Below are 19,848 nucleotides of genomic sequence, written 5' to 3'. Positions count from 1 at the left end.
GAAAGTTCCCTACTGCTCCTTGACCTTCATATCCCTCTACTCCCAGAAGCAACCACTGATCTACTTTGTGTCACCGCAGGTTAGTTTTGATATTCTAGCATTTCTTATAAATGATACCACATAGTACACACACTATTCTTTTTTCACTCCGCTTAGGATTTTGGGGATTCATCCATGTTGTCGCATGCATCAGTAGTTAATTTCTTTTTATTGCTGAGAAATACTCCACTGTACGGATGTACCACAGTTTATCTGTCTACCTGTTGATGGGCATCTGGGCTGTTTCCAGTAGATTCAGAGAAAACCTGCGTTTTCAAGCATCTCCTTTTGGCTGCTCTGAGAAGAATAAAGTGTTTAAGAGAAAGAGTGGAAAAAGAGGGCCGCTTGAAGTTTTTGCAGTCTAGGTATAAGTGGATGGTGGCTTGGAGAAGTTCTTGCAGTCTAGGTATAAGTGGATGGTGGCTTGGATGAGGGTGGTAGCAGTGGAGGGGTGAGAAGGAGACAGTTTGGGGCTATGAGTTTAGAAGCAACAGGATTTGATTTATTGGCAGGGTGGGCGGGAGGCATGCGAAGAAAAGACAGAAGTGAATGTAATGTCTGGGTTGCTGGCCTGAGCAGCTGAAAGGATGGTAGTTTCATTTATCAACATTTGTGACCACCTAGAGGGGTGGGATAGGGAGGGTGGGAGGGAGACACAAGAGGGAGGGAATATGGGGTTATATGTATACGTATAGCTGATTCACTTTGCTATACAGCAGAAATTAACACACCATTGTAAAGCAATGATACTCCAATAAAGATGTTTTAAAAAAAAAGGGTGAGACCGTGGGAGAAGCATATTGGGGTGGGTGAGAGTCAAGAATTCTTTCACGGATGTGTTAACATATATCTCTTAGCCAAGTGTTGTTTTTTGTTTTTTGGTTTTTTTTGCGGTACGTGGGCCTCTCACTGTTGTGGCCTCTCCCGTTGCGGAGCACAGGCTCCGGACGCGCAGGCTCAGCGGCCATGGCTCACGGGCCCAGCCGCTCTGCGGTATGTGGGATCTTCCCGGACCAGGGCACGAACCCGTGTCCCCTGCATCGGCAGGCGGATTCTCTACCACTGCACCACCAGGGAAGCCCCCAAGTGTTGTTTTGATGATAAAGTGAGGTAATCCATTTAGCAGTTGTGTATAATATCTGGAACATTCTTTTTTAAAATAAATTTATTTAATTTATTTTTGGCTGCATTGGGTCTTCGTTGCTGTGCCCAGGCTTTCTCTAGTTGCAGTGAGTGGGGGCTACTCTTCATTGTGGTGCGTGGGCTTCTCAGAATGGTGGCTTCTCTTGTTGTGGAGCACAGGCTCTAGGCGCACGGGCTTCAGTAGTTGTAGCACGTGGCCTCAGTAGTTGTGGCTTGTGGGCTCTAGAGCGCAGGCTCAGTAGTTGTGGCACATGGGCTAAGTTGCTCTGTGGCATGTGGGATCTTCCCGGATCAGGGCTTGAACCCATGTCCCCTGCATTGGCAGGTGGATTCTTAACCACTGCGCCATGAGGGAAGCCCAATATCTGGAACATTCTAAATGCTCAGCAAATGGTATCTACTATTATAGTTAAAAGCAATGCTAAGTAAACCTAAGTGTCCATCAACAGAGGAATGGATAAAGAAGATGTGGTACATTATACAATGGAATATTACTCAGCCATAAAAAATGAAATAATGCCATTTGCAGCAACATGGATGGACCTGGAGATTGTCATACTAAGTGAAGTAAGTCAGACAAGGACAAATATCGTATGATATCACTTATACGTGGAATCTGAAAAATAGTACACGTGAACTTATTTACAAAACAAACTCACAGACATAGAAAACAAACTTATGGTTACCAAGGCAGGGGGAAGGATAAACTGTGAGTATGGTTTTAACATATACACACTACTATATATAAAATAGATGAACAACAAGGACCTATTGTATAGCACAGGGAACTATATCCAATATCTTGTGATAACCTATAGTGGAAAAGAATAGAAAAAAAGACTATAGATATATACATATATATGTATAACTGAATTACTTTACTGTACACCTGAAACTAACACAATATTGTAAGTCAACCGTACTTAAAAAAACAAAACAAAACAAAAAAGCGGTGCAAAGTGATAATGATTGATCTTAATAAAGCAACTAGCCCAACTGGAGAAAAAGGAAAAGCGAGTAAATAGAAATCATGGGAAATAGGATCCACTGGGTAAAGAAGAAAACAGTTGATAGAAGGTCTTGAATTTCAAGTAGAGAAAGTCAAACTGAATCCACTTACTAATAGTGAGTCTTTGCACTTTAAGACAGAGGAGACATGAGATATTTTAGAGCAAGGAGGTCTAGGTTTTGGTCTTTGCTCATCTGCCAGCTGGGTGAATGCAAAGCCACACCCTTCTCTAAGGACTGAATCACTGGCCCTTCCTACGGGGCTATTGGGTGGGGAAAATAGGATGATGTAGGCGAAAATTGCCTTGGGAAGTGTCAGAAGTGTTTGACATTATTCAATGTCATTTTAGAGTAGAGCCATGTGTGCAGTAGGTGTTATATGGAGGGTGGGAGTGGGAACAGATTGAAGGTAGGGAGGAGGCTGTCCCTTCTAACTGGCTAATGAGGGCCTGACCTAGGGCCTTGGCAGTGAGAAAGGAGAAGGTATAAATCTGGCAAAGACTTTGAAAGGAGAATCGGGTGGCCTTGGGTGAGGGCCTTGAATGCAGATGTATCAGGAGCTGGGAGAAAAGCCTAATGCCTGTGTAGGGAATAGCATAGTTGAAAAGGGGGCGTGTTGGAGTTGAGGGCAAGCCTTCAAGTAAAACCTGGGCCGAGATGCCAGGTGTGGGCAGTTGGGAATGTGGGCTGGACACTCTGCCCTGCAGGTGGTGCTGGTTAAGGGGACTTGCGAGGCATCAGCCCAGATACTGGCTGATACTCTAAGAGCGTGAGCCGGCCCAGGATGCAGCGTATGCGGCGGCACTGTTTATTTTGCTCGTCATGATTGATTTGGTGCCAAGACAGCAGGCTGAGGAGTGAGACATTCTGTCAGTCAGCTGCTTGCCCAGGCTGCTCAGTGCCAGCCAAGCAATTTGAGGACTCTTCCCACTGCGTTGGAGGCTGAGCCGACTGCTTTGGCAGGTTCACCGGTGAAGTCCAAGATGGACGGTGTGTGTATGAAAAGACTCCAGGAACTGTCTGGGCTTCAGGGTTCCGGGGCACCAGTTTCTTGGCCCTGGTGTCACTCAGGACCTCTTGAGGCCCTTCCAAGGGTGATGCATGTTTCGGTTTGGTCCTGGAGAGGTGACTCAGACATAACGAAGGGGCTGGCCCACCCCTAGGCCGTTTGGTAGCACTGGAGTCATTCTAGCACCTTCTGAGACCATGCCTGAGGGTCCTGGGCCTTGGGTTCAGTCAGATCTGATTATTTCGCATAGAGAGTGCAGTTCCTTATTGAAGTCCAGCACAGACACAGGGATTTCTTCCAGACCCAGAGGTCTCCTCCTGAAGGTTTTCTGTGGATTGGATGTTGGTGCCTCGTGGAGGGCCTGCAAGGATGTTGTTTGACTAGGGTGTCTGTACCTGCTTGTCTTGTCCTGGGTCATTTCCTCAGGCTTGACCACTCTCTTCTCCTCTGTACCCTTGACCCCTCTCTTCAATATTTGTTTTTTTTGGTTCCTTGTGGCTTTCCAGACCAAAATGGCACCCTTAATTAAGGTCTTCAGAGACGCTTCTGCTCTGAATTACCTCACCGGTTATCTAGTCTCCCCTTCCGATTCTGTTTTCACTCTCAATTCCAGGCAAATTTGATCTCCTGAGGGAAGACTCCCTCCCCCACTCCCACTTTATTCTTTTCACTTGTACTAAAAGTCACCAAAATGTAAAAATCCCAGTTTCCAGTCATAACTTTATGGTGTCTGCTGGCTGTCTGTGGGCAACTGTGTCAACTGGAAGTATTATCACACAGTGAAGAGAGAAAAAGTGTTCATGTCCCAGAAAGGATTACCTAGCCCGTGAAATTTAAACTGTATATGGAAAGCTCACGTTAATCCAGGGAGAAGAGAGAGGTGTTAACACCCACATCCCCGAGACCATCTTTTTCCTTCGCACCTTTGCTACTCTGAGTGGGGTCCTCACCTGGGAACTTCTTCCAAATGCAGCATCTTGGGCCCCGCCCTGGCCCTACTGATTCTGAATCTGCCTTTTAACAAGATTGCCTAGGTAATTCAGGAGCAGAGTAGAGTTTGAGAGGCACTGCTGCAAGTCCCACGAGCATTAGTCAGACTACTTCCACAGCAGTTCACTTCTAAAGAGAACATTTATTGGGATCACAGCTCTTACAGCAGACTCTGGGTGTTGTTGCTGTTTTAAAATAGGATTAAAAGAATTTTCTTCCCGAAGGAATACATGCGCACAGTTAAGAGCAAAATTCAGACTGCTCGCAGTGGGGGCCAATGAAAATTTAGACACTCTCACCCCAGTCTTCCCCAACCCCAGACTCACTCCTCATTCCCTTGGACTTATTTCCAGAAATTGTTGGTCTCCCCTCCGCCACCCTCCTGAGGCTGCATCTTACATTTTCTACTAGAATTCGAGGAGGGGAACTAGAGTCACTGTACAGAAATCCATTTTCGATTCCGACGAGGCTCGAATGAATTTGTGAACAGGCCAGAAAGCTGCATGGCAGCAGGTCAAAGGTGTTGGGTGAGGGAGTCCGAAAGGGACGCCAGCAACATGGCTTTATTATTAGCAAGTTTTAATTGTTTCACGCTGTCCACTAATTTTAAAAACAGGGCAGCCTACTTAATGACTTATTTCTGTCATTTGCTATTTCTCTTTTGCTGGGACAGATTCTGCCAGCAGAGGTGTGGCCACCTAGATGCTCTGACTTCTTTTGCTTTTTTCTATCTGAAAGGACAGAGATGGAGACCCCCATGTACTGGTCTTTTATTATGATGATGATTTTTAATGTAGCGTATTAAGCTTCTTTAATTTGTGTTTGAGAAAATAAGCCTCAATTTTGGGACGCGCTTTGGGGAAACTTCGTAGAAGACTCATATTTGAAGTGATAATTTAATAGCAAGTTCTTGCCCTTTTAAAAGACAGTTTTATTGAGGTATCATTTGCATGCCATAAATTCCTCTGGTTTTAGGCATGCAATTCAGTGATTTTTAGGAAATTGAGTTGTACAGTCATCACCAAAATCCAGGTTTCCATTACCCCAAAAAAGATCCTTGTGTCCATTTGCAGTCAACCCTGTTTGCACCCCCCAGCCCCAGACTACTAATTGACTTTCTATCTCTATACATTTGCCTTTTCTGGACATTTATATAAATGGAATTGTACAATACATGGTCTTTTGTGACTGGCTTCTTACACTTAACATAATGTTTTTGAAGTTCATCCATTCAGTAGCTTGTATCAACACTTCATTCTTCTTTACTGCCAAGTAACATTCCAGTGCATGGATATGCCACATTTTGTTTATGAACCAGTTCACCAGTTGATGGACTTTTGTTTTCTTTCCACTCTTTGGCTAGTATGAATCACGTTACTGTGGACATCTGCATGCAGCTCTTCGTGTGGATATTTTCATTTCTGTTGGGTAGATACCCATGGGTGGGTTTGCTGGGTCATGTGATAAATTTATGCTTAACTTTAAAAGGATTGTTTTTTAAAGTTGTGGCAGAATGCACATCACGTAAAATTTATCAACTTAACCATTTTTAAGTGTACAGTTCAGCGGCACAGAGAAATTCACTATGCTGTGCGGCCATCCCCACCGTCTCTGCTTAGAATTCATTTCATCCTGCAAAACTGAAACTGCCCACTGAACAGTAACTCCCCAGGGCTCTGTCCACTCAGCTCCTGCCAGCCTCCATTATTCTCTCTGTCTCTATGATTTGACTACTTTTCAGTCTGTTGATTATGTTCTTTTGATGCACAGAAGTTTAAAATTTTGATTAAGTCCTTTTTTTTTTTTTTGCTGCATTGTGCAGTTTGTGGGATCTTATTTCCCCAACCAGGGATCGAACCCGGGCCGCCTGCAGTGGAAGTGCCAAGTTCTAACCACTGGACCCCCAGAGAATTCCCAATTAAATCCTATTTTTTGTTGTTGTTGCCTTTGCTTTTGGTGTCATATCCAAGAAGTCACTGCCAAATCGAATGTCATGCAGCTTTCCCCCCCTGTATTTTCTCCTAAGAGTTTTATAGTTTTAGGTTTTATGTTTAGGTCTTTGATCCATTTGAAGTTAGTTTTTGTATATGGTGTAAGGTAAGGGTCCAACAATTTCATTCTTTTGCATGTGAATGTCCAGTTTTTCCAGCATTGTTTGTCGAAAAGACTGTCCTTTTCCCATTGAATGGTCTTGGCACCCTTGTCGAGAATCATTTGACCATATATGTGAGGGTTTATTTTGGGGTTTTCTATTGGTTTAACTTTTTAAGAAACCGCCAAACGGTTTCCAAAGCAACTGCGCCGTGTTACAATCCCCTCCAACAACGTGTGAGAATTCCCATTTCCTCATATCCTTGACAAAATTTATTACCTGCTCTTTTTTTTTTTTAAATTTTGTTGTGCTGGGTCTTAGTTGCAGCAGGCAGGCTCCTTAGTTGTGGCTCGAGGACTCCTTAGTTGTAGCAGGCGGGCTCCTTAGTTGCGGCATGCATGTGGGATCTAGTTCCCTGACCAGGGATCGAACCCGGGTCCCCTGCATTGGGAGCACAGAGTCTTAACCACTGCGCCACCAGGGAAGTCCCCTTACCTGCTCATTTGATTATAGCCATCCTCGTAGGTGTGAAGTTGTATCTCATTGTGATTTTGGTTCTTGACCTTTGAACATTCTGCTTTTGTCCAGCCTGGAACAGAGAGGTAGTAAGACAAAGTGAGGACACCCTCCCTCCCTCCCCCCGACATACACACAACCACAGGACCAGTTACCTGCCTGAACGCACTTAGTCCTTCTGCAGGGTAGACTGAATAAGCTCGGGCAAGTGTCTCAACATCTTAGAGCCTCAGCTTTCTCTTCTGAATAACGGGAATAATAAATCCCTTTCTCGAGACTTCCCTGACAGTCCATTAAGACTCCGAGCTTCCACTGCAGGGGGCATGGGTTCGATCCCTGGCTGGGGAACTAAGATCCCACATGCCATGTGGTACGGCCAAAAAAAAAAAAAAAAAAAAATCGCTTTCTCACACGAGGTGAGATAAGAACAAGTATACAAGTGCCTTTTTTTTCTGGTTCTTAATAAATGTTGGATTCACAGTTTTACTCCCTACATTTCCCATCTGTGTGATTTTGCTGTGGGACGTCCCTGTCACTGATTTAACTTTTCCAGCAAATATGACTTTCCAGCATTTTAAGCGTCACAGAGCCCTGCTAGCAGCTTGGCCATCTCTCTCCGGTTCCTCTGGATGCCACCCAAATATCTTCATGCTCACGTCTCTCATCGACGCTGAGTGAACTGGGAAGCACCCTTCCCCCTTGCCTGCCTGTCATCTGGGTCATGATCACTTGTTTATCCAGTTTTGCTTCCTTCTCATCATCCGTCCTGGCTTCTGTGTAGTCTGACAAAATCTGGTGCATTCTTCTGACCTCTCACTCTGGATCCTGTTGGGGCAAAAAACATGTTTGTCCTGGGCCTGTCGAAAGCAATGAGGTGGCTTTTCCTTTCTCGGTGCTGCCATGGTGCTGCCACATCTGCAGAGACTTGCCCCTGGGGTAGGGGGGGGAGGGGAGATGCACTCCCCCTGGCAGCCTCCCCGCCTGTGCCTGGGTTGCTAGCTGCGGTGGTAATTGGCTTGGCAGTGCACGCCCTAAAAGGTTGTCCTGCAGCTGATACTTTGTTGAAGCTGCGAGGCCAACCCCCTTGGGAGTTCCCTGCAACAGCAGCTGTCTTGTCTTATTAAGGAGAGACATGGGAAAGGTGTTTTGAAGGGAGACGTCTTATCTCAAAGCACAGTGGCTGGGCCTGAACATCTGGAAGGGAGATAGGAAGGCCAAGGCAGAGGGCAGGGTGGCAGCAGCTTGGGACACTTGGCAGAAAATGCTTCGCTGGCAGTTGAGGATAATGGTTGAATGTTTTCCAAGGACATAATACGTCCCCTTCAGTAAACTGGGCAATAAGTCCCATACATATTAAAAATGTTGTGCACTTAGGTTCTGAGTGTCCCATGATGCTTGTACACATGTTAGGAAGTATTTTTCCTATCCTACCAACATGAAAAATTTAGAAGCAAGTGAGCAAAATCGAGAGACTTCCAGATATCTCAATGGGGTATAACTTTCATCAATTAGAACCACTTAAGAAATATGGGGACTATTCTTTGCCTAAGCTGTTAGGTTCCATAGTGAAGACTTGGGTTTGAGGGGGTGAATTCCCTTTAAACTCTAGTGCAGCAGTGTCACCAGAAGTAGAATGTGAGCCCACATCTGTAACTTGACATTTCCTTATAGCTACTTGTATATTTTCTTTTAAATTTTCACTGGAGTATAGTTGATTTACAATGTTGTTAATTTCTGCTGTACAGCAAAGTGAATCAGTTATACATATAGATGTATCCACTCTTTTTTAGATTCTTTTCCCATATACGTCATTACAGAGTATTAAGTAGAGTTCCCTGTGCTATAAAGTAGGTCCTTATTAGTTATCTATTTTATGCCACTTGTATTTATTTCCTCGGGCTGCCATAACAAATGATCACAAACAAATTGTCAGAAAGTTCCTTTAATTGAGTTCTGGAGGCCAGAGGTCTGAAATCAAGGTGTCAGCAGGGCCACGCTCCCTTTGAAGGGTCTGGAAAGAATCCTTCCTTGCCTTTTCTAGCATCTGGTGATTCCTGGCAACGCTTGGCCTTTCTTGTTTTTGTTTTTGTTTTTTCCCCCGTGACTTTTGGGATCTTAGTTCCCCGACCAGGGATTGAACCCACACCCATGGTAGTGAAAGCACGGACTCCTAACCACTGGACCGCCAGGGAATTCCCCTTCCTTGGTTTTATAGTTGTGTCTCTCCAGTCTCCGCCTCCGTTCTCACATGGCATCTTCCCTGAGTGTCAGTGACTCGGCTTCCAAATCTCCCTCTCTCCTTTCTCTTATAAAAATACCAGTTATTGGGCTTCCCTGGTGGTGCAGTGGTTGAGAGTCCACCTGCCGATGCGGGGGATGCGGGTTCGTGCCCCGGTCTGGGAAGGTCCCACATGCCGCGGAGCGGCTGGGCCCGTGAGCCATGGCCGCTGAGCCTGCGCGTCCGGAGCCTGTGCTCCGCAACGGGTGAGGCCACAACAGTGAAAGGCCCGCGTATTGCAAAAAAACAAACAAACCAGTTATTGGTTTTAGGGCCCAGTCTAAATCAGGATAATTTCATCTCAAGATCCTTAAGTAGGACTTCCCTGGTGGTGCAGTGGTTAAGAATTCACCTGTCAATGCAGGGGACCTGGGTTTAAGCCCTGGTCTGGGAAGATCCCACATGCCACGGAGCAACTAAGTCCATGCATCACAACTACTGAGCCTGCATGCTGCAACTACTGAAGCCCATGTGCCTAGGGCCCGTGCTCCGCAACAAGAGAAGCCACCGCAGTGAGAAGCCTGCACACTGCAACGAAGAGTAGCCCCCGCTCACCACAACTAGAGAAAGCCCGCGCACAGCAACAGAAACCCAACGCAGCCAAAAATAAGTTTAAAAAAAAAAAAAAAGATACTTAAGTAATCCTATTTCCAAATAAGTTCCCTTTGTGAGGTTCCAGGTGGTCCTAAACTTTGGGGGGACACTATTCCACCCACCACACCACATTAAAAAAAATGAGAGAAAACAATTCCATTTCGTTAATTTTAATGTTTTATGTAATATTCCAAAATATCATTATAACATGTAATCAATATAACAGAATTCTTAACGAGATATTTTAACATTCTTTTTTCCCCCTTGGACACTAAGTCTTTGAAATTCAGTGCATATCTTACAGTTACAATGCATCTCAACTTGGACTTTCTCTGAGGGCTGCATAGCGGCTTGTGGCGGACTGCCATGTGCTGGCCAACACGCTGACAAAGCTTTTATGCTTCTCAGTGTTTTGCCCTGTACTTTCGCCCTCTCTCCTCTCTTCTCGCCCTCCCTTTACCCTCCTCTTAGCTTAAGAAATGAAAACCTACTTTGTAAAAGCTACTGGGTCCCCAAGACTCAGTGGAGGAAGCCGAGTTGGCCAGTTTTGAAAGAAAAGTCCTTTATTCAGTTCATTTTTAAGTATCAGGGTTCATTGTTGTACAGCTTATTAAGCACTTCTATCACAAGTGGCTTAAATAAATGTGGTTAATATTTGGGATGTAACATTTTTTATTGAGTAGGCTATTGGGAGGAATCTCCCTGCCATGAGATTTGTGACCCACCCATTTAGCAGCCCCTGCATGGACGTGGCATTATTCTGTCCTGTTAAGACAAGAAGAGGCACAAACTTTTCTTTCTGGGCTGATTGCTCTGAGTCTTTTGCAGTCATGAAGTTAAGATTAATATCTCTAAAAATCTGTACTGTCTTCTCCAAGAGTTGCAAGCTTGTTACTTTTTGGCTTGAACCTCAGTGAGGGGAGGGGTTGGTTTATAAGCAGACCCACAGGGAGAAGAGTTTTGGATCCTTGAATTCTTAAATGTGGTCTGTGATAAGAAGGTGGTTTCCACCCTCCTTCACACAACTGATGTATACTGAGCCTCTGTTATTGTTGTTGGAATCTCTCCGGAATTATGTTTTCCCTTCAGAGGAATCAATGTTAAAGAAAATTAGCAAGCAACCCATGAATATGAATACCACAGAGAAGAATATAGAGTACAGTGGGAATGTCCCTTCCCCTCCCCAACTTTTGCCCCATCCCCCATAAGTATGTATCTGTCTAGGCCCTCTGTATACCCACCCACATTCATATATACACACACACACACACACACACACACACACACACACACACACACATTTTTGGCTGCGTTGCCTGCCTTGTAGGATCTTAGTTTCCCCACCAGGGATCGAACCTAGGCCCTTGGCAGTGGAAGTGCAGAGTCCTAACCACTGGACCACCATGGAATTCCCCACATTCGTATATATTTAAATTGCTTATTCATTTATTTTTAAAAAACATATATCAGATTATGGTATATATTGTTCTGTGGTTTGCCTTTTCTGCCATTTACCGGGACCTAGAGAGGTCCCACATCAGCACAAATAGTTAGCCGCCTTCTTTTTTTTTTTAAACCATTTTTTAAAAAATTGAAGTATAGTTAATTTACAATGTTGTGTTAGTTTCAGGTATACAGCAAAGTGATTCAGTTTGTATTGTACATACATACATATATACTTTTTAAAATAAACTTATTTATTTTTGCCTGCGTTGGGTCTTCGTTGTGGTGTGCGGGCTTCTCATTGTGGTGGCTTCTTATTTCAGGTCACAGTCTCTAGGAGCGGGCTCCAGTAGTGGTGGCTCATGGGCTCAGTAGTTGTGGCTCACGGGCTTAGTTGCTGCACAGCATGTGGGATCTTCCTGGACCAGGGATCAAACCTGTGTCCCCTGCATTGGCAGGAGGATTCTTAACCACTGCGCCCCCAGGGAAGTCCCTATATTCTTTTTCAGATTCTTTTCCCTTATAGGTTATGACAAGGTATTGAATATAGTTCCCTGTGCTATACAGTAGGTCCTTGTTTATCTGTTTTATATATAGTAGTGTGTATATGTTAATCCCAAACTCCTCATTTATCCCCTGCTCCCTGCTATCCCCACTGGTAACTTTGTTTTCTATATCTGTGAGTCTATTTTTGTTTTGTAAATAAGTTCATTTGTATCATTATTTCGATTGCACATATAAGTGATATCATATGATATTTGTCTTTGAGTTACTTCACTTAGTATTATAATCTCTAGGTCCATCCATGTTGCTGCAAATGGCATTATTTCATTCTTTCTTATGCCTGAGTAATATTGCATTGTATATGTAATATATATACATACACAATGGAATATTACTTTATATATATATTTATAAATATATATATGTATCTCACATCTTTATCCATTCATCTGTCGATGGACACTTAGGTTGCTTCCATGTCTTGAGTTAGCCTTTTTTTTTTTTTAATTTGGCCACACTACGCGGCATGTGGGATCTTAGTTCCCTGACCAGGGTTCGAACCTGCTGCTTCCGAATGTGGCCTCTGCATTGGAAGCACAGAGTCTTAACCACTGGACCTCCAGGGAAGTCCCTAGCGTGTGATAAAGGTGGTACAATAGTCGGTAGTAACAAGCTACATAATTTAATAAATTCTTCTCGATCAAATTTTAGATGACATATATATGATATATATAAGATGACATATATCTATATTTTGCTTTAATAAACAGTATATACAAATATAATTGAGCACATGTGAATATTTCTGTAGGTGCCCTTCCTAATTGTGCCGTTGGGCCAAAGGGCAGGAACATTCCAATTTGACTTCCAAAAGGCTGCACCAGTGTTTCCTCCCACACATGTGTATGAGGTGCATGTTTCCCCTGCAAGATGTCAACCTTTTATTTTTATTTTTTGGCAAACTAATTAGTGTGAGGAAATATATCACAGGGTTTTTATCTTTTATTTTTCTTGTTTTTGCTTTCTAAAAATTTCATCGCAGGGCTTTTAATTTTTTATTTCCCCATTAATAGTTACTTTGATCACTTTGTACAGGTTTGTTTGTAATTAGCATTCATTTTTCTTGGAATCACTTGGATTTGCCATTTTGTTTCTATCAGACTGCCTTTTTCAGATTGTTTTGTAGATGATCTGTATATGCTCTGGATCTTAATACTTTGATTATGGGTTGTAAGTGTATGCCCTCTCAACTGATCCTGAGTTACAACATTTATAGATTAAGGAGAATTGATATCTTTACACTGTTCAGTCTTCCTATCAAGAACAATGCATATTTCTTCATTTATTCATCTTTAGTAGACAGTTGTAGTTTTTTGAATATAGGTCTGACTCATCTTGAAGTTTTGACCCTACGTATTTGATGGCTCTTGCTATTAGGATCTTTTTTTTCCTGTTACATTTTCTGAGTGGCTATTGGTGATGGAAAAGCTTCTGAGTTTTATGTTGCTCTTATATCCAGCCAGTTTATTAATTTCTTTATTAGTTTTGATAAGCTTTAAGAATTGCCTACCAATATTCATAATTTTTGTGTAGTACTAGTACAGTGTTGAACTCTGGGCATATTCAGGACTTTCTTGTTTTGGTGACTTTAATAGGAATGATTTTTTTTTTTGGCTGTGCTGCGTGGCATGAGGGATCTTAATTCACTGACCAGGGATCGAACCTGTGCCCCCTGCATTGGAAGTGCAGAGTCTTAACCACTGGACCACCAGGGAAGTCCCAGTAGGAGTGATTTTATGTCTATTTAGTATAATGTTTGCTTTCAAGTTAATATAATTTTCTTCTATACCAAATTTGCTATTTTTTTAAAAATCAGAAATTAATTTTGAATGCTTTGAAAAGCTTTTTCGGGCATCAGTCGTAATGATTTTCTCTTCCTTTAATTTGTTAATGTATGAATTAATTTGTTTCAAATGATCTATCTTTGCATTCCTGTAATAAAGTTTAGTTATTATGTACTAGTCAAGATGCATGATGTTGGATTGTGTAGTGTCAAATTTTAAAAAAATATTTACTTATTTTGGCTGTGCCAGGTCTTAGTTGTGGCATGCAGGATCTTGGTTGCAGCATGCGGACTTCTTAGTTCCGGCATGAGGGCTTCTTAGTTGTGGCATGTAGGATCTAGTTCTCCAACCAGGGATCGAACCCGGCCCCCTGCATTGGGAGTGTGGAGTCTTACCCACTGGACCACCAGGGAAGTCCCCCTGTATTGTTGAATTTGATTTACAAGTATTTCATTTTTGTTGTTGTGAGGTTGGGCTGGTGACTTTTTCTATGTTTTTTTGCTCTCTGTATTTTGTTTTACTGTTAGGGTTATACTGAATTCATAGAATGATATGTGTTTTTTAATCTTTTTATAATGCTTTGGCACCGTTTTCAATACCAGTGACCTGGTTTCCTGCTGTCCAATATGGTAGCCACTAGCCACAAATGACAATTGACTATCTGAAACATGGCTTGTTTGAGTTGAGATGTGCCATGTCAGATATCCCTTGGGTTTTGAAGACTTAGCATAAAAAACTATGTAAAATATCTTATTTATAATATTTTTATACCAATTCCATGTTAAAATGGTAACATTTTAGATGTTATATGAAATAAATTTATTACTTACCTTAATCTCGCCTACTTTTACTTTTTGAAATCTGGCTACTAGAAAATTTAAAATTTTGTCTGTGGTTCACATAATATTTATGTTGGATGACCCTTGAGAATTAACTAGAATGTTCCTATAACATTTTTTTTATTTGGGTCCTTTTTTAGGTCCTTTTTTAGGCGTAGATTTTTGACGCCCTTTTCACTTCTTCTAGGATTGTTAGAAACTTTAGTACTTAGTAAATCAGGTTTGATAATTTATATTTTCTGAGGGAAGTCAGGAAGTCACCTGTTTCATCTAGTTTTTCAAATTTATTGGTATAAAGTTCTACAGAGTACTTATTTAGGCTATAAAATAAATCTGTAATTTTATGTCCTTTCTCACTTCTTTATTTCCCCCTTGATTAGACTTGCCAAGAGTTTGTTTAATTTAATGTTCTTTTTTTTTTTTTTTTTTTTTGCTGTACACGGGCCTCTCACTGTCGTGGCCTCTCCCATTGCGGAGCACAGGCTCCAGACGCGCAGGCTCAGCGGCCATGGCTCATGGGTCCAGCCGCTCCGCGTCATGTGGGATCTTCCCGGACCGGGGCACGAACCCGTGTCCCCTGCATCGGCAGGCGTACTCTCAACCACTGCGCCGCCAGGGAAGCCCTAATTTAATGTTCTTTTCAAAAACCAACCATTTATAATACTGGCTAGGTATATGCTTCTGTTCATTATTGAGTTCCTTAAATATTTTTTGCATTGATTTCTTTTGTCTATTTTCCTTGAGTTTTAAAAAATTTTCCTTGAGTTTGTTACTTTTTTTCTAGATTATTGAGTTGAATGATTAGTTCATTTATTTTTAATCTTTCTGTTTTTTCCCGTAAATGCATTTAAGGGTCTTTGTTTTCCTTTATGTGTTGCCTTAACCATATCCCATAGGTTTTGATACATTGTGTTCTTACTGAGTGATTGTGTATATGTAACCTTGCCATTTCTTTCTCTTCACATCCACTCTGTTATAAAAATGTCCACCAAGGTCACCCCATGAGCCTTTTGAGTGACTTCCCATTGTTCTCACATGTGGTGGGAATGGAGCTGATTGATTCTGCAAGGAGCATCACTTTTTTTTTTTTTTAATTTTTATTGGAGTATAGTTGATCTACAATGTTGTGTTAGTTTCTGCTGTACAGTAAAGTGAGTCAGTTATACGTATACGTCTGTCCAGTCTTTTTAAATTTTCTTTACCCATATAGGTCATTACAGAGTATTGAGTAGAGTTCCTTGTAGGTCCTTATTAGTTATCTATTTTACATATAGTAGTGTGTATGTGTCAATCCCAATCTCCCAGTTTATCCCTCCCCCCCTCCCCCTTGGTAACCGTAAGTTTGTTTCCAACATCTGTGACTCTCTGTTTTGTAAATAAGTTCATTTGTATCATTGTTTTTTTAGATTCCACATATAAGCGATATCATATGATAGTTGTCTTTCTCTGTCTGACTTACTTCACTTAGTATGATAGTCCCTAGGTCCATTCATGTTGCTGCAAATGGCATTATTTCATTCCTTTTTATGGCTGAGTAATATTCCATTTTGTGTGTGTGTGTGTGTGTGTGTGTGTGTGTGTGTGTGTGTGTGTATGTGTATATACCATATTTTCTTTATCCATTCATCTGTTGATGGACCTTTAGGTTGCTTCCATGTCTTGGCTATTGTGAATAGTGCTGCTGTGAACATAGGGGTGCATATATCTTTTCAAATTAAGAGTTTTGTCTGGATAATGCCCAGGAGTGGGGTTGCTGGATCATATGTGTGAGGGGCATAACTTTTCATTTGTAAGCTGTCCAATCTTTTGTTCAGTAAGAGCTGTGATTCTCTAGTGATTGGGGCCAGTATCCTGAAGCTACTTTCATCGGCTGCATCCTCTTCAGGTCCTTGCTTTGAAGTATTAACTGTTGTAGTTCATCACGACTTACAGAGCTCTTGTTCCAGCTCATCCTTCACCTAACAGGGCACTCCTAGCATATTACCATCATCTTTATAACCACTTGTGTTCACTCTAGCTCCTACCCACATTCATTACTTAATGCCCCCACCAGTCTTGTGAGATAGGTATTTTATACTCATTTTATAGCTTGGGAAGCTTAGGAGGTTAAGGGGTTTACCCCGGGTTCATACAGTTAGTAAATGTTGGAGCTAAGATTTGAAACCACATTTATATCACTGTGAGGCCCACCCTTCTGACCACAGCTTTGATACTGTGTACCTGCAGCCTTTCTACCAGCTTCAACCTAAGATGGAACATTTTGCTGACCATGAGTTTGCCTCCCTTCCTTCCCCTATCGTTGCTGTGGGTTGGTCGAGGGCAGGTGCTGAAGGGCTGCGGAGGAAGGGGACAAGTTCTTGCGGGAGGGCTCAGAAAGGCCCCTTCCCCAGTCTCCTGCCGGCCTCTTGTGATGGAGGATTGCCTCAACCTTCCCGGCTCCCTTTTCCTCTGCCCCTTTTCTCCATCCCTGCCCTCTCGGCTGCTCCAGAGTCTGAGGAAGCAATATATCATGAAAGAACATCCTAGTCCTAGGGCTTTGCTGCAGGAACATCCAGTCTCATTCTCCCAGGTTATCTGGGAAAATTTCCAGGAATCTAGTTGCTAAGCAGAGCTTCAGGAGGAATAGGTATGCATTACCTATCTGATTCAATCCCAAAGTCTTATCTATTTTAGGCCAATGGTTCAACCTTTTGTTTGTAATTTAGGTTGAATTTTTAAGGTAAATAGTATGACATAAAAAAAGCAAGGGCAGACTTCCTTGGTGGTGCAGTGGTTAAGAATCCGCCTGCCATTTTTTTTTGAGGTAGCGTGCGGGATAGTGTGGTCTTTGTGAGTTTCCACCATGGCATACCGGGGCCAGGGCCAGGAGGTGCAGAAGGTGATGGTGCAGCCCATCCATCTCATCTTCAGATACTTGCCAAATGGATCTCGGATTCAGGTGTGGCTTTATGAGCAAGTGAATATGTGGATCGAGGGCTGTATCATTGGTACTGATGAGTATATGAACCTCGTATTAGGTGATGCAGAAGAGATCCATTCTAAAACAAAGTCACGAAAACAACTGGGTCGGATCATGCTAACATTACTCTGCTCCAAAGTGTCTCCAACTAGAAATGATCAGTGAAGTGAGAAGTTGTTGAGAAGGCAGTACAGTTTTTTTAGGTGTCCTTTGTTAGGAGTGTAGTTCTAAAGCATTTATTTATATTGTTTTGCTCACCTTTATGTTATTACCAGATGACAATAAATGCTGTGGAATTGTTTTTATTAAAATATTTAGGGCTTCCCTGGTGGCGCAGTGGTTGAGAGTCCGCCTGCCAATGCAGGGGATGCGGGTTCGTGCCCCGGTCCGGGAAGATCCCACATGCCACGGAGCGGCTGGGCCCGTGAGCCATGGCCGCTGCGCGTCCGGAGCCTGTGCTCTGCAACGGGAGAGGCCACAACAGTGAGAGGCCCGTGTACCGCAAAAAAAAAAAAAAAAAAAAGAAAAAAGTACATTGTTTCCTTCTAAAAAAAAAAAAGAATCCGCCTGCCAATGCAGGGGACATGGGTTCGAGCCCTGGTCTGGGAAGATCCCACATGCTGTGGAGCAACTAAGCCTGTGAGCCACAACTACTGAGCCCATGTGCCACAACTGCTGAAGCCCGTGTGCCTAGAGCCTGTGTTCCACAGAGATTTCTTGTGTCTCAGTATCCAGGCCTGTGAGTGTCGTGCAGTGGGCGCTCATGGTTTGAAGAATGGATAGGTGGCGCAGGAAAGAAAGCAGGAAAAGCTCGTGTTTTATCTACCCTTTATTTATTTAATTAAATAATTAATTTATTTATTTTTGTCTGTGTTGGGTCTTTGTTGCTGCACGTGGGCTTTCTCTAGTTGTGGTGCGCGGGCTTCTCATTGCGGTGGCTTCTCTTGCGGAGCACAGGCTCTAGGTGCACGGACTTCAGTAGTTGCGGCTCGTGGGCTCAGTAGTTGTGGCTTGCAGGCTCTAGAGCACAGGCTCAGCAGTTGTGGTGCATGGGCTTAGTTGCTCCGTGGCCTGTGGGATCTTCTCGGACCAGGGATCGAAGCCACGTCCCCTGCGCTGGCAGGCGGATTCTTAACCACTGTGCCACCAGGGAAGTCCCTTATCTACTCTTTGCCTTCTCCTCCCTGTGCATTCTTCTCACCACCCTGCAAATGCAGAGAGAACCCACCGCATTAGCAGTGTCTTCTGAGCTAATCCAGTCCGCACACTGTGTGAAAAGCAGTGGGGAGGTCCCATCAGACCCAAGCACATACCGAGGGGTTTCTTACCTGTGGACTCAGACCTTTTATTGTCCAGCCTCTTTTGTCCAGGCTGATGGCTCTTCTCGTAGATGTGGAGTGTATGGGATGGATTCAGAGCACGCTGGCTTCTCAGCTTCCCGTAATGAGGAACTTCATGCTTAACTAGGTCACCGTCTCTCCGAGAATCTGGAGTCACAGATGCTGGCTCTGGTGGGTTTAATTCTGGTCTATACAGAGTTCCTGCCAGTTTTACTTCCTGCCCCGAGCCAGCCTGCCAGAGAAGGAGACTTAGGCTGTGGTTGCTAACCTGCCAGGATGCAAAATCCATCACGTTTGTCAAAAGCTAAAGGGGTTGCTGAGGCAAATTGAGGACAGACTCCCAGGTCACATGATTCCTCAGCGTTCTGAACTTCAGTCCTTATCCAGTTGACCCCAAACCCTAACATAACTCCTCGGCCTTACTAAGTGAGGAAACCCTTGACTAGGCAACTCGGCACATTGATGACAATCCTGTGTTCCCTCGGTGGGCCTCGGTGACGGTGTTGGCGTTCCTTCCTATCCAGATAGCACAGATTTATTAAGTTCTGGATTGTATTAGGAATTATGGTGTTTCTCCATGTGATAGAAGGCATCATTGGTCCTGGACTGGAAGTTAACAGAAGAAGGAAATAGGATGATTTGCTCATGTAATTTAGGGACAGGAAAATGGATGGACCTTTTTTTTTTTTTTTTTTTGCCTTAATGATTGCCATTAAAGAAAAAGAAAAAAGCAAGTGGGGATGGTTGACCCTAATGACTAAAGGAAAAAGTGAAAGAGAAAGAAATGAGTTTGGAGACACCCTGCCTCATGTCTTTGCGCTCCATTCCTGTCCCTGCTTCAAGCCTGGAGGATCCTGTTTGAGAGGAAGGGAAGAGATCAAGTAACCAGGCTAAAGTCTTTATCATCGCCCGGGAGGCCTTGTAGGATTCCCCGCCACGTCCACCTTACCTCGCTGTCTGCGGCTCTTTCCTTTGCTTGCTGTGCTCTAGCTGTGCTGGCCTTTGTGTTGAGCAGACCAGGCATGCTCGCCTTTTCGAGCCTGGGATGCTCTTCCGCCAGGTCCCTAACGGTCAAGCCTTTGGTTGAATGCCACCCTCTCTAAAAGGCCTGGTTGAACTTGCACGTTCGATCTCACTGTTCCCCGAACCCCCCTGTATCCATCGCTCCATCTTTCTTTCCGAGCGCCGTCACTCTCTGACATACTGTATGATGTGCTTATTGGTGTTGCCCGTTTGCCCTCTCCTGCAGC

General features: G+C 43.4%; 1 protein-coding gene and 1 pseudogene across 2 annotated transcripts in view; both read left to right on the top strand.

Moving 5' to 3' along the window:
* The window catches only part of KAT2B (lysine acetyltransferase 2B), a 102,408-nt gene that overhangs the window by 11,458 nt on the left and 71,102 nt on the right, over window positions 1-19,848 (top strand). The window lies entirely within an intron of this gene.
* LOC137224355 (small nuclear ribonucleoprotein E-like) lies at window positions 17,097-19,249 on the top strand (annotated as a pseudogene).

The sequence above is a fragment of the Pseudorca crassidens genome, chromosome 5 (assembly GCF_039906515.1).
Source record: "Pseudorca crassidens isolate mPseCra1 chromosome 5, mPseCra1.hap1, whole genome shotgun sequence".
In the NCBI taxonomy this organism is placed as follows: Eukaryota; Metazoa; Chordata; class Mammalia; order Artiodactyla; family Delphinidae; genus Pseudorca; species Pseudorca crassidens.
This window is presented reverse-complemented; position numbering and strand designations above follow the sequence as displayed.